The sequence below is a fragment of the Mustelus asterias genome, unplaced genomic scaffold (genome assembly GCF_964213995.1).
Source record: "Mustelus asterias unplaced genomic scaffold, sMusAst1.hap1.1 HAP1_SCAFFOLD_400, whole genome shotgun sequence".
In the NCBI taxonomy this organism is placed as follows: Eukaryota; Metazoa; Chordata; class Chondrichthyes; order Carcharhiniformes; family Triakidae; genus Mustelus; species Mustelus asterias.
In genome coordinates this window covers 235,282-248,774 of record NW_027590355.1, presented here as the reverse complement: position 1 = coordinate 248,774, position 13,493 = coordinate 235,282, and the positions used below count along the sequence as shown (strand labels likewise).

The following is a 13,493-nucleotide window of genomic DNA, read 5'->3' as shown; positions in this document are numbered from 1 at the left end:
AGATTATGGATAGGCGTGGAGGTCACAGGGTAGTTGTCATGGGGGACTTTAACCTTCCAAATATTGATTGGAACCTTTATAGGTCGAATAGTTCGGATGGGGCAGTTTTTGTGCAGTGTGTGCAGGAGGGGTTCCTGACACAATATGTGGATAAGCCTACAAGAGGTGGGGCCACATTGGATTTGGTAATGGGAAATGAGCCGGGCCAAGTGTTGGATTTGGTTGTGGGAGAGCACTTTGGAGATAGTGACCACAATTCGGTGTCTTTTGTTATTGCAATGGAGAGGAGAGGGCCATACGGCAGGGCGTAGTTTACAATTGGGGGAGAGGTAATTATGATGCAATCAGGCGGGAATTAGGAAGCATAGGATGGGAACAAAAATTGTCAGGCAAAGGCACTAATGATAAGTGGAACTTTTTCAAGGAACAAATACTGCGTGTCCTTGATAGGTATGTCCCTGCCAGGCAGAGTGGAAATAGCCGAGTGAGGGAACCGTGGTTCACAAAAGAGGTGGAATGTCTTGTCAAGAGGAAGAAGGAAGCGTATGTTAGGTTGAGAAAACAAGGTTCAGTTGGCTCGATGGAGGGTTACAAGTTAGCAAGGAATGAGCTGAAAAAGGGGCTTAGGAGAGCTAGGAGGAGGCATGAGAAGTCCTTGGCGGGTCGGATCAAGGAAAACCCCAAGGCTTTTTACTCTTATGTGAGGAATAAAAGAATGACCAGGGTGAGGCTGGGGCCGGTCAAGGACGGCAGTGGGAATTTGTGCATGGAGTCAGAAGAGATAGGAGAGGTGATGAATGAATACTTTTCTTCGGTGTTCACCAAGGACAGGGTCCATGTTTTTGAGGAAGAGAAGGTGTCACAGGCTGATAGGCTGGAGGAAGTAGATGTTCGGAGGGAAGATGTACTAGCAATTTTGAATAAACTGAAAGTTGATAAGTCCCCTGGGCCTGATGAAATATATCCTAGGATTCTTTGGGAGGCAAGGGATGAGGTAGCAGAGCCTTTGGCATTGATCTTTGCGTCCTCACTGTCCACGGGGGTGGTAGTCATGATGTGGAGATGCCGACGTTGGACTGGGGTAAACACAGTAAGAAGTTTAACAACACCAGGTTAAAGTCCAACAGGTTTATTTGGTAGCAAAAGTGGCTTTTGCGACCAAATAAACCTGTTGGACTTTAACCTAGTGTTGTTAAACTTCTTACGGGGGTGGTGCCAGAGGACTGGAGAGTGGCGAATGTGGTTCCTCTGTTTAAGAAAGGGAATAGAAATGACCCTGGTAATTATAGGCCGGTTAGTCTTACTTCGGTGGTCAGTAAGTTGATGGAAAAGGTCCTTAGGGATAGGATTTACGACCATTTAGAAAGATGCAGCTTAATCCGGGCTAGTCAGCACGGATTTGTGAAGTGCAAGTCTTGCCTCACAAATTTGATAGAATTTTTTGAGGAGGTAACTAAGTGTGTAGATGAAGGTAGTGCAGTTGATGTCATATACATGGATTTTAGTAAGGCGTTTGATAAAGTCCCCCACGGTCGGCTTATGAAGAAAGTAAGGATGTGTGGGATAGAGGGAAGTTTGGCCGATTGGATAGGTAACTGGCTATCTAACAGAAGACAGAGGGTGGTGGTGGATGGAAAATTTTTGGACTGGAAACCGGTTACCAGCGGAGTGCCACAGGGATCAGTGCTTGGTCCTCTGCTATTTGTAACTTTTATAAATGACTTGGAGGAGGGGGCTGAATGGTGGATCAGTAAATTTGCTGATGACACCAAGATTGGTGGAGTAGTGGATGAGGTGGAGGGCTGTTGTAGGCTGCAAAGAAATATAGATAGGATGCAGAGCTGGACTGAAAAATGGCAAATGGAGTTTAACCGTGACAAATGCGAGGTGATTCATTTTGGAAGGACAAATTTAAATGTGGATTACAGGGTCAAAGGTAGGGTTCTGAAGAATGTGGAGGAACAGAGAGGTCTTGGGGTTCATATCCATAGATCTCTGAAGGTTGCCACTCAAGTGGATAGAGCCGTGAAGAAGGCCTATAGTGTGTTGGCGTTCATTAATAGGGGGTTTGAGTTTAAGAGCCGTGGGGTTATGCTGCAACTGTACAGGACCTTGGTGAGACCACATTTGGAATATTGTGTGCAGTTCTGGTCACCTCACGACAAGAAGGATGTGGAGACACTGGAAAGAGTGCAAAGGAGATTTACCAGGATGCTGCCTGGTTTGGAGGGTAGGTCTTATGAGGAAAGGTTGAGGGAACTTGGGTTTTTCTCTTTGGAGCGGAGGAGGTTGAGAGGAGACTTGATAGAGGTTTATAAGATGATGAGGGGGATAGATAGAGTGAACGTTCAAAGACTATTTCCTCGGGTGAATGGAGCGGTAACTAGGGGACATAACTATAGGGTTCACGGTGGGAGATATAGGAAGGATGTCCGAGGTAGGTTCTTTACGCAGAGAGTGGTTGGGGTGTGGAATGGACTGCCTGCAGGGATAGTGGAGTCTGAAACTTTAGGAACATTTAAGAAGCTATTGGATAGGCACATGGAGTACTTTGGGGTGATAGGGAGGAAATAGCTTGATCTGGGTTTCAGACAAAGCTCGGCACAACATCGTGGGCCGAAGGGCCTGTTCTGTGCTGTACTGTTCTATGTTCTATGTAACTGGTGACTGTTCGGGTACACCGAGGGAGAATTTAGCACGGCCAACACACCTAACCAGCACGTCTTTCAGACTGTGGGAGGAAACTGGAGCACCCGGAGGAAACCCACGCAGACACGGGGAGAGCAAATCCATTGAGTATTGAAACCAATGTCAATCTTTGGTTCTGGCCGCACTTGGAGCATTGAGTGTAATTTTGTCCATTTTCCCCAGTGAGTGATATTGAGTGTGTGGAATGGAAAGTGATCAGGAGAATCAGCAATATTCAGGCTCCACAATATTCAGATCCAGTTTGACTTGTTAGACAGACACAGGCTCAGAGACAGAGCGACTGAGGATTTTAAAATGCCGAAGGGATTGGATAGGTTATTTGAGATGGACACGAATGGGATGGGGAATGAGTCTAAAATCCTGAGGGAAAGGTTAAATCAGTGGTTCCCAAAGGGTGCGGCACGCCACACTGGTGCGGCGAGAGGGGATGGCAAGTGTGGCGGGAAGATTCAAGAACAATCAAAGAAACATTGAAACATGGTTTAAACAAGCATTGTTTTATACTTTCTGGATGTCCCATGATCATATTATAAAGTAGTTGTGTTCTATGTTATGTATCAAGCACTGCTCGGAGTTGTTATTTTTGGAATGTATTTCTTATCAATAAAACATTCGGTGTGGCACGAGCAAACTTTTATTCTGAAAGTGCGGCCCAGTGAAAAAGTTTGGGAACCACTGGGTTAAATATTGGGAAGGATTTATCACCAGCCTCTGGGCCGTGTGGTATCCACAGATTCACTGTCATTCCCCCCCCCCCCGGCCCCCAACCCTGTGACCGGGCAGTTTGCCCCCCTTTTAATGTCCCCCTCATGGGTCTGTGTTTTTTCTTCCGCCTTGGGATGTTTCTCGGTGTCAAATTTTGGATGACGTGGGGATTGTGGAAGGTGTTTTATGAATGGAACTTCTTTCTCAACTTCAGAGTGGGAAAACCTACGTGATCCGCGTTTGCTGCACGAATGATTTCTATGTGGGAAGGTCAGAGAATGCTGGTGAAGTGTTTGCTGAGGTTGTACAGCTTCTTCAGCCTCAGCCTGGCTCCCCCAAAGAAATGGTATTTGTATATCAGGAACAGCTGTCTGACAGCGAGCATGAAGAGGCTGTAAATAAACTGACACGTTACAATATCGAACGGCAGGCACTGCAGACTTTTCGCCAGATCATTGAGTTTGACAGTCACCTGTTGATAAAAATCACATTGGTAAGTGTTATCCGGAACTGACATCCCAGTTCAGTGGCGATGGTCAGGTTTCCCCTCCCACAGGGGGTTTCACTCAGCAGCAAACACTGTCACTGGGCTGGACTCTGCAAAGTGTGTTTTACAATGTGAAGTAATTTAATTCTGGGTTTATTTATCCCAGTCATACTTTCCCCTCACCCCACCCCACAATCCCCTCTCGGGGCAATTTGATATCTTCAGCAACACCTCCCACCCAATCAAAGCTGCTGGATCCAGCCCACCCCCCTGCCCGTCCCCCAATCCCACCCCCATCAGGTAGAGGGGCTCCAACTGCCCCCCCACTGAAACCAGAAACTCATTGGAGCTTCCCGTTCATCTGTGATGGGACTCGCACACTCTCTAAAGGGGAATATTGTGAGGTGACTGCCCAGGGTCATTGGATGGTTTCAACCCCAATTTATCCCCTAAACCCATGGTCACCACAATCTTATCTCCAGCCCTCGTGCTGCTACTCTACAGCACAAGGAAACGCCCCCTTGTCCATTGGGATCGACCTATACTCTCTTATCATTATTACCTTTTACTAATTCCCAGCTCCAATGGGGAAACAGGAACTATTTATGAAATGGGTTTCACCAATCACAACCCAATTCCTACTAGGAGAAGATAGAACACAGAACAGTACAGCACAGAGCAGGCCCTTCGGCCCACGATGTTGTGCCGAGCTTTATCTGAAACCAAGATCAAGCTATCCCACTCCCGATCATCGTGGTGTGCTCCATGTGCCGATCCAGAGAGAAAAATCCAGAAGGAGGCCGCGATCAACAGAGATCCCAGTCTGAGGGTACAGACAGAGCAAGCACAGTCTGAGGGTACAGACAGGGGAAGCACAGTCTGAGAGTACAGGAAGGGGGAGCAGTCTGAGAGTACAGACAGGGGAAGCAGTGTGAGGGTACAGACAGAGCAAGCACAGTCTGAGAGTACAGACAGGGGAAGCACAGTCTGAGAGTACAGACAGGGGAAGCACAGTCTGAGAGTACAGACAGGGGAAGCACAGTCTGAGAGTACAGACAGCGGAAGCACAGTATGAGAGTACTGACAGGGGAAGCACAGTCTGAGAGTACAGACAGGGGAAGCACAGTCTGAGAGTCCAGACAGAGGAAGCACAGTCTGAGAGTACAGTCAGGGGAAGCACAGTCTGTGAGGACAGACAGGGGAAGCAAAGACTGAGGGTACGGACAATGGAAGCACAGTCTGAGACTACAGACAGTGGAGTACAGACAGGGGTAGCACAGTCTGAGAGTACAGGCAGCGGAAGCACAGTCTGAGAGCAGAGACAGCGGAAGCACAGTCTGAGAGTACAGACAGGGGACGCACAGTCTGAGAGTACAGACAGTGGAAGCACAGTCTGAGAGTACAGACAGGGGAAGCACAGTCTGAGAGTAGAGACTGCGGAAGCACAGTCTGAGAGTACAGACAGGGGACGCACAGTCTGAGAGTACAGACAGGGGAAGCACAGTCTGAGAGTACAGACAGGGGAAGCACAGTCCGAGAGTACAGACAGGGGGAGCAGTCCGAGAGTACAGACAGGGGAAGCACAGTCCGAGAGTACAGACAGGGGAAGCACAGTCTGAGCGTTCAGACAGGGGAAGCACAGTCTGAGAATACTGGGACTGTGTGTAGTGGAAAGTGATCAGGAGAATCAGCAATATTCAGGCTCCACATTATTCAGATCCAGTTTGACTTGTTAGACAGACACAGGCTCAGAGACGGAGCGACTGAGGAATGTAAAATGCTGAAGGGATTGGACAGGTTATTTGAGATGGACACGAATGGGATTGGGAATGAGTCTATAATCCTGAGGGAAAGGTTAAATATTGGGAAGGATTCATCACCAGCCTCCGGGCTGTGTAGTATCCACAGATTCACTGTCATCCTTTATGAAGGACAATGGGGCGGCACAGTGGTTAGCATTGCTGCCTCACAGCACCAGGGATTCAGTTTCAATTCCTAGCTTGGGTCACTGTCTGTGCGGAGTCTGCACATTCTCCCCGTGTCTGCGTGGGTTTCCTCCGGGTGCTCCAGTTTCCTCCCACAGTCTGAAAGATGTGCGGGTCAGGTGGATTGGGCTGTGCTAAATTGCCCCTTGGTGTCAGGGTGACTAGCCAGAGTAAATGGCTGGGGTTCTTTGGATCGGGCCTGTGTGGGATTGTGGTCGGTGCAGACTCAATGGGCTGAATGGCCTCCTTCTGCACTGTAAAGTTCTTTGCTTCTTTGGAAATAGACATTTCTCTGAGTGAGGAGGTTACACCCAGTTTACAGAGAAAGTGTTTCTGGTTATCTTCGATTCTCGGCTTTTCCCTGAATTTGCTGATTGACTCAGGATTTTAAGTCAGAAATTGCTGCCTTTTATTCTCCTTATTGACCCCCACCCTGTGACCAGGCAGTTTCCCCCCCTCCTAATACCCCCCTCATGGGTCTGGGTTCCTTTATCCTCACGTTTCTGCCTTGGGATGTCTTTTGTTGTCGGATTTTGGACGATGTGGAGATTGTGGAAGGTGCTTTATGAATGTTACTTCTTTCTCAACTTCAGAGTGAACACACCTACGTGTTCCAGCTGGTCGGCACTGATCATTTCCGTGTGGGAAGGTCAGAGATTCCAAGAGCTCAGCTTGCTGAGTTTGAGGCTGTTAGCGGGATAAAGACCTCGCTTGCATGTCATGCACGGCTGTCCGACAGCGAGCATGAAGAAACTGTTCAGAAAGTGAAAAGTTCCAACCTTCAACGGCAGACATTGAAGAAGTATCGGATCTCTCAGCAACGTGATTTGGCAAATGTGTTTCCTGGCATTGAGTTGGTAAGTGTTATCCGGAACTGACATCCCAGTTCAGTGGCGATGGTCATGTTTCCCCTCCCACAGGGGGTTTCAATCAGCAGCAAACACTGTCACTGGGCTGGACTCTGCAAAGTGTGTTTTACAATGTGAAGTAATTTAATTCTGGGTTTATTTATCCCAGTCATACTTTCCCCTCACCCCACCCCACAATCCCCTCTCGGGGCAATTTGACATCTTCAGCAACACCTCCCACCCAATCAAAGCTGCTGGATTCAGCCCACCCCCCTACCCGCCCCCCAATCCCACCCCCATCAGGTAGAGGGGCTCCGACTGCCCCCCCACTGAAACCAGCAACTCATTGGAGCTTCCCGTTCATCTGTGATGGGACTCGCACACTCTCTAAAGGGGAATATTGTGAGGTGACTCCTCGGGGTCACTGAGTGCAATTTACCCCAATTTACCCCCTCAACTCCCCATCCCGACGATGCAAAGTCCAGCCCGTGGGACCCAGTGCATGCTGCTATTCTGCTGCTAAAGGCATCACGCTCTGTGCTGTGCAATGGGATCTCCCTGTGCTCTTTTAGCATTATTTTCTTGTATTAATCTATCCGATTCTTCATGTAAAAATCCCAAAGGGTTTGTTTAGTTAGAAGGTGATCTCTCACTAATCAGCGTGCAATATATTAACTCTGTCAATGAACTGTCTAACACTGGGTGATGGGCAGAGTTTCTCTGAGCTTAGGTTCAGGGGCTGCACCGACTGAAGGAGCTGAGATTGATTCCAGTCTGGGGTAACTCACGTCCTCGATCCAGCAGCAACTCCCACTTTACAATTCAGTGTTGCTCCCAGCAGCTGAGTGGATAGACCAACCTGCTCAAACTGGGACAGTAAGAAGTCTCACAACACCAGGTTAAAGTCCAACAGGTTTATTTGGTAGCACGAGCTTTCGGAGCGCCGCTCCTTCATCAGGTGAGTGCTAAAACTTGGACAGAGCGACTCACTCAACCCACCCCAACTCCCGGGACAGCGAAGACTGCTCTCCGGTGACTCCGACAGGAAGGAAACCCACGCAGACACGGGGAGAACGTGCAGACTCCACACAGACAGCAACCCAAGCTGGGAATGCGAAGCTGGGTCCCTGGCGCTGTGAGGCAGCAGCGCTAACCACTGTGCCACCGTGCCGCCCCAGCAAGGCAGTTGTCTGGGTCAACATTCTTCCCCAGTTAGCCACTTGTTAGATTGCCGTCGCTACCTGGTCAGGTGCTGAATTCATCTTCAGTCGCGTTTCAACTCACTCCGAATAATTGTTTGTGATTTTCTATAAACTGGGCACGCCCGTCTCAGGTTACTCAGTGTCAGTTTCCATAGCGAGTGAATTGCGATGTTTCGATTCCAATCCCGCACCTTTCTCTGCAGTGTTGGGCGGGTCATGACAAACTGAACTATTTGGTATTGTATTAAAGTTAGTGCCTGAACAGGGACCCTGGGGCTGGATTTATCCATCGGCTTGCGGGCAGCACCGCAAGGTGCGAATATTTAAAAACACACACCAGTACTCAGGGGATTAGGGGTAATATATTAACATGAATTGAGGAATGTTGAATGGATCAAAAACTAAACGGAGGAATAAACAAATTATTTTCCGGTTGCCGGGCTCCACCTGGTGGCCAGGACGTGGGACTCAGCCATTGGGAAACTGTGTCAAAGAACCCGAGGAAGGAGAAGGAGGCCATTCAGCCCTTCGAGCCTGCTCCACCATTCATTATGATCATGGCTGAACTCAATAGCCTGATCCCGCCTTCTCCCCATATCCTTTGAACCCCTTTGTCCCCCAAGGGCAACATCTAACTCCTTCTTAAAATCATACAATGTTTTGACCTCAACTGCTTTCTTGGTACAAATACACAGGATCACCACCCTCTGGGTGAAGAAATTTCTCCTCATCTCTGTCCTAAAAGGTTTACCCCCGATCCTCAGACTGTGACCCCTGTTTCTGGATAACCCCACGTTTGGGAACATTCTTCCTGCATCTATTCATGGCCGAGTCGGGGAGACCTTTGTGTTTGATGTATTCAAACTGGAAGGTCACTTATGGGTATTTGTTTACTTTCTTGGTGACACAGAGGACTATAATGCTCCCACTCTTGGAGACAATAACATCCCAGCGTTTCCACTCTGAACTTCTATTTATGAAGCCCAAGATCTAACATGCTTTGCTCACTCCTCTCTCAAAATGCCCACCGCTGTTGTGAATTTGTGTTTGTCCCCAGCTTAAGAATTTGATCAGATGGCAGGCTGACATTATCAGCGGTTGGGCTGGGTTTACAGTCAGTCTAATCTCGGGGCCTGTAAGAGCAACACCTTCCCCAATGAAAGCTCTTGTTTGCTTTATACCTTTGTGGTCTGAAGAGTCTCCTTTGAAATCCCACAACCACCTTCAGAGAACTACCTGTTCACCTGCATCCCCAGGTATCTCTAAACCTGCAGGCTCTATAGAACTGCCATTAAGTCTATATTGTCTACCCCCATCCCTGCTGTCAAAATGCCTTCACCTCACACATCTCTGTAAAATTCCATCTGCCGCTTGTCTGTCTATTCTGCCAGTGTGTCGATATCTTGTTTTAGTCCATCAATCTCCCCTCACTGTCTGCCATTCCCCAGACATGGAGTCTGTGGCAAATTTCACCATCTAAGTCAGTTGTAAAATATCATAGAAACATAGAAACTAGAAGCAGGAGGAGGCCATTCGGCCCTTCGAGCCTGCTCTGCCATTCATTTTGATCACGGCTGATCATCAAATTCAATATCCTGAACCCCCCTTCTCCCCATATCCCTCGATCCCTTCAGCCCCAAGAGCGACATCTCATTTCTTCTTGAAATCAGACAACGTTTTGGCCTCAACTACTTTCTGTGGGAGTGAATTCCACACATTCACCGCTCTCTGGGTGAAGAAATTTCTTCTCACCTCAGTCCCAAAAGGTTTACCCCTCATCTTCAAACTATAGCCCCTAGTTCTGGACTCCCCCCTACCAACAGGAACATTCTTTCTGTATCATAAAAAAATGTTCCCAGCACAATGTTTCCTTGAGGAGCAGCGCTGTCTACAGGAGTTTAGACATTTCACCCACTGGGTGTCAGACAGGCAACCCAACAGTGGAGGGGAGAGGAATGGAGAGAATTGTTGGTGATATAGACCTGGGTGTCATTCACGTACATTTGTAATTTGATACGTTTTCTGGTGATGTCACTGAAAGGTGGGTGGTCAGGAGTCAATCCTTGAGGGTACAATAGACATAATGGCCAGGATACAGGAAGTGAAGGCATTTCTGGTGTTTGGCTACAGCCGGATGGATAGGAATGGAAGCAGCTGGATGATGGAGGGGAGGGGGCTGAAGGAGGACAGTGTGGTCAACGATGACAGCGATGCAGCCAGGGCGAGGAAGATGAGTTCCACACGGACCACCTATTTATTCATGGGTTGACATTATAGGCACGTTGTACTGTGAGTGAGCGCAGATTTAACTATCTCAACACATTCCAGGAACTAAATAACCTGGTGATCTTTGCCAGTGACAAACCTGTTCCCCAACCAACCAACCAACCAGCCAATGCACTCCTGTCCTATCAGGATGTGGAATGTGAATCTCAATCAAAAAACACAATTGATGTCATGGATCAGGGGAGAGAGACAGAAACTAACATTTCAACATTCCAAAGCTGTACTAGTAACATTGTACAAAGAGGGAATTAGACCCCCACAGACCCTGAATACTGGATCACTGACCACACTGGAGTTCCTCCCAGATCCTGGTATTTATTCCATATTATCCGTTTCTATGCTCCAGGTGTTTCTCTGTGGGCTGTGAGTGTTTGGGAATCTTCCAATGATAATGATGCACTGATGACAGTAAAACAATTAATTAAATAATGAAGCATCATAATTGAAACCGGTTTATCAATATCTGAGCTGCCAGATATAGGAGAGAAACAGACGGGACTGTAGAGGCATTCCAACTGAAAATGGTGAGTTATCTGTTTCAATATTTAGCTGAGGAATATTTAAGATTCAATGTGGAGTTTTGGGTTTATCTCCAGGTGTGTGTGGGATATCAGCATTACTCCAGCTACCTGCTGTGACACAGTATCGGGGAACCCCAACACTGTCTGCACTATTCTGCAAAGTATCTGCAATAGTTTCCAATTCCTTTTCATCTGCTCTCCCAGGAAACTGAAATGATATTTAATTCCACAATTCCATTGAGCCTCGCTGACACTTGGAAGAGGGAATGTTGGATAGGGATCAGCACTGGGAATCCTGTTTGATCTTTCTCAGTATGAACTTTTCTCTTATCTCTGTAGAGTCGATGAATGAGCTGTGTAATTATCACCGTTTAAAAGAGATTGTGGAGGAACCAGGATGAGGGATTGCAACACTGGGAAAACTCTGCTGCCTTTAGTGCTGACCTGCCTCATTAATAAAGTAAGAAGTCTCACAACACCAGGTTAAAGTCCAACAGGTTTATTTGGTAGCAAAAGTCACCAAATAAAAGCTACTGAATAAACCTGTTGGACTTTAACCTGGTGCTGTGAGACTTCTTACTGTGTTTACCCCAGTCCAACACCGGCATCTCCACATCATTAACAAAGAACAAAGAACAGTACAGCACAAGAACAGGCCCTTCGGTCCTCCAAGCCCGTGCTGGTCATGACGCCCTAACTAAACTAAAAAAAACCCTCTGCCCTTACTCGGTCCGTATCCCTCTATTCCCTCCCTATCCATGGACCCATCCAGATGCCTCTTAAATGTTGTTAATGTGCCTGCTTCCACCACCTCCTCTGGCAGCGGGTTCCAGGCACCCACCACTCTCTGTGTGAAAAACCTCCCCCACACATCTCCCTTAAACTTTCCCCCCTCTCACCTTGAACCTGTGCCCCCTTGTAATTGACACCTCGACCCTGGGAAAAAGCCTCTGACTGTCCACCTTGTCTGTGCCTCTCATCATTTTGTCGACCTCTAATCAGGTCTTTCCCCTCAGCCACCGTCTTTCCAGTAAAAAAGAACTGTAAAACCATCGCTACACAAACTAACTCCAGCATTTATTGTGATAAAATTCATTTATCCACTGGATGGAGCATTTTATTAATGTTTCAGATATTTCCCTAACATATCTCATCAATTATTTTCTAACTACAGAAGCCATCATCCAGGGGCAGGAATATAAACTATTCACAAACAGCACCCACCCTCGCTAACTCCATTAATGGTTTCCAAGTCAGAAGGTTGTGGGTTTGAGCCCCCACTCTGGGAATTGACCTTATAATTCAGGCAGACATTGGCCACTGAGGGAGCTCTGGATTGTCGGGTGGACAAAGTAAAGTAAAGTTTATATATTAGTGACACAAGTAAGGCTTACATTAACACTGCGATGAAGTTACTGTGAAATTCCCCAAGTCGCCACAGTCCGGCGCCTGTTCAGGTCAATGCACCCTAACCAGCACAGTCTTTCAGACTGTAGGAGGAAACCAGAGAACCCGGAGGAAACCCACACAGACACGGGGAGAACGTGCAGACTCCAGACAGACAGTGACCCAAGCTGGGAATGCGAAGCTGGGTCCCTGGCGCTGTGAGGCAGCAGCGCTAACCACTGTGCCACCGTGCCGCCCCAGCAAGGCAGTTGTCTGGGCCAACATTCTTGCCCAGTTAGCCACTTGTTAGATTGCCGTCGCTACCTGGTCAGGTGCTGAATTCATCTTCAGTCGCGTTTCAACTCACTCGTCGCCACCCTCTGGCGCAATGCACCCTAACCAGCACAGTCTTTCAGAATGTGGGAGAAAACCGGAACACCCGGAGGAAACCCACACAGACACGGGGAGAATGTGCAGACTCCACGCAGACAGTAACCCAAACCGGGAATCGAACCCAGGTCCCTGCTGCTGTAAGACAGCAGTGCTAGCCACCGTGCCGCTCCAGCAGTTGTCAATGCAGTTGTCAGGGCCAACATTCTTCCCCAGTTAGCCTCTTGTTAGATTGCTGTTGCTACCTGGTCAGGTGCTGAATTCATCTTCAGTCACATTTCAGTAATTAACTCCGAATAATTGTTTGTGATTTTCTATAAACTGGGCACGCCCGTCTCAGGTTACTCAGTGTCAGTTTCCATCGCGAGTGAATTGCGATGTTTCGATTCCAATCCCGCACCTTTCTCTGCAGTGTTGGGCGGGTCATGACAAACTGAACTATTTGGTATTGTATTAAAGTTAGTGCCTGAACAGGGACCCTGGGGCTGGATTTATCCATCGGCTTGCGGGCAGCACCGCAAGGTGCAAATATTTAAAAACACACACCAGTACTCAGGGGATTAGGGGTAATATATTAACATGAATTGAGGAATGTTGAATGGATCAAAAACTAAACATAGAACATAGAACAGTACAGCACAGAACAGGCCCTTCGGCCCACAATGTTGTGCCGAGCTTTATCTGAAACCAAGATCAAGCTATCCCACTCCCTATCATCCTGGTGTGCTCCATGTGCCTATCCAATAACCGCTTAAATGTTCCTAAAGTGTCTGACTCCACTATCACTGCAGGCAGTCCATTCCACACCCCAACCACTCTCTGAGTAAAGAACCTACCTCGGACATCCTTCCTATATCTCCCACCATGAATCCTATAGTTATGCCCCCTTGTAATAGCTCCATCCACCCGAGGAAATAGTCTTTGAACATTCACTCTATCTATCCCCTTCATCATTTTATAAACCTCGATTCAGT

General features: G+C 47.8%; 1 protein-coding gene across 1 annotated transcript in view; it reads left to right on the top strand.

The window, feature by feature from the left end:
- Positions 1–6,452: 6,452 nt before the first annotated feature.
- The window catches only part of LOC144486569 (uncharacterized), a 32,724-nt gene continuing 25,683 nt past the window's right edge, over positions 6,453–13,493 (top strand). The window contains exon 1 of the mRNA XM_078204625.1: positions 6,453–6,743. The gene's annotated coding sequence lies outside the window, so the exon portion shown is untranslated. The remainder of the gene's footprint in view (positions 6,744–13,493) is intronic.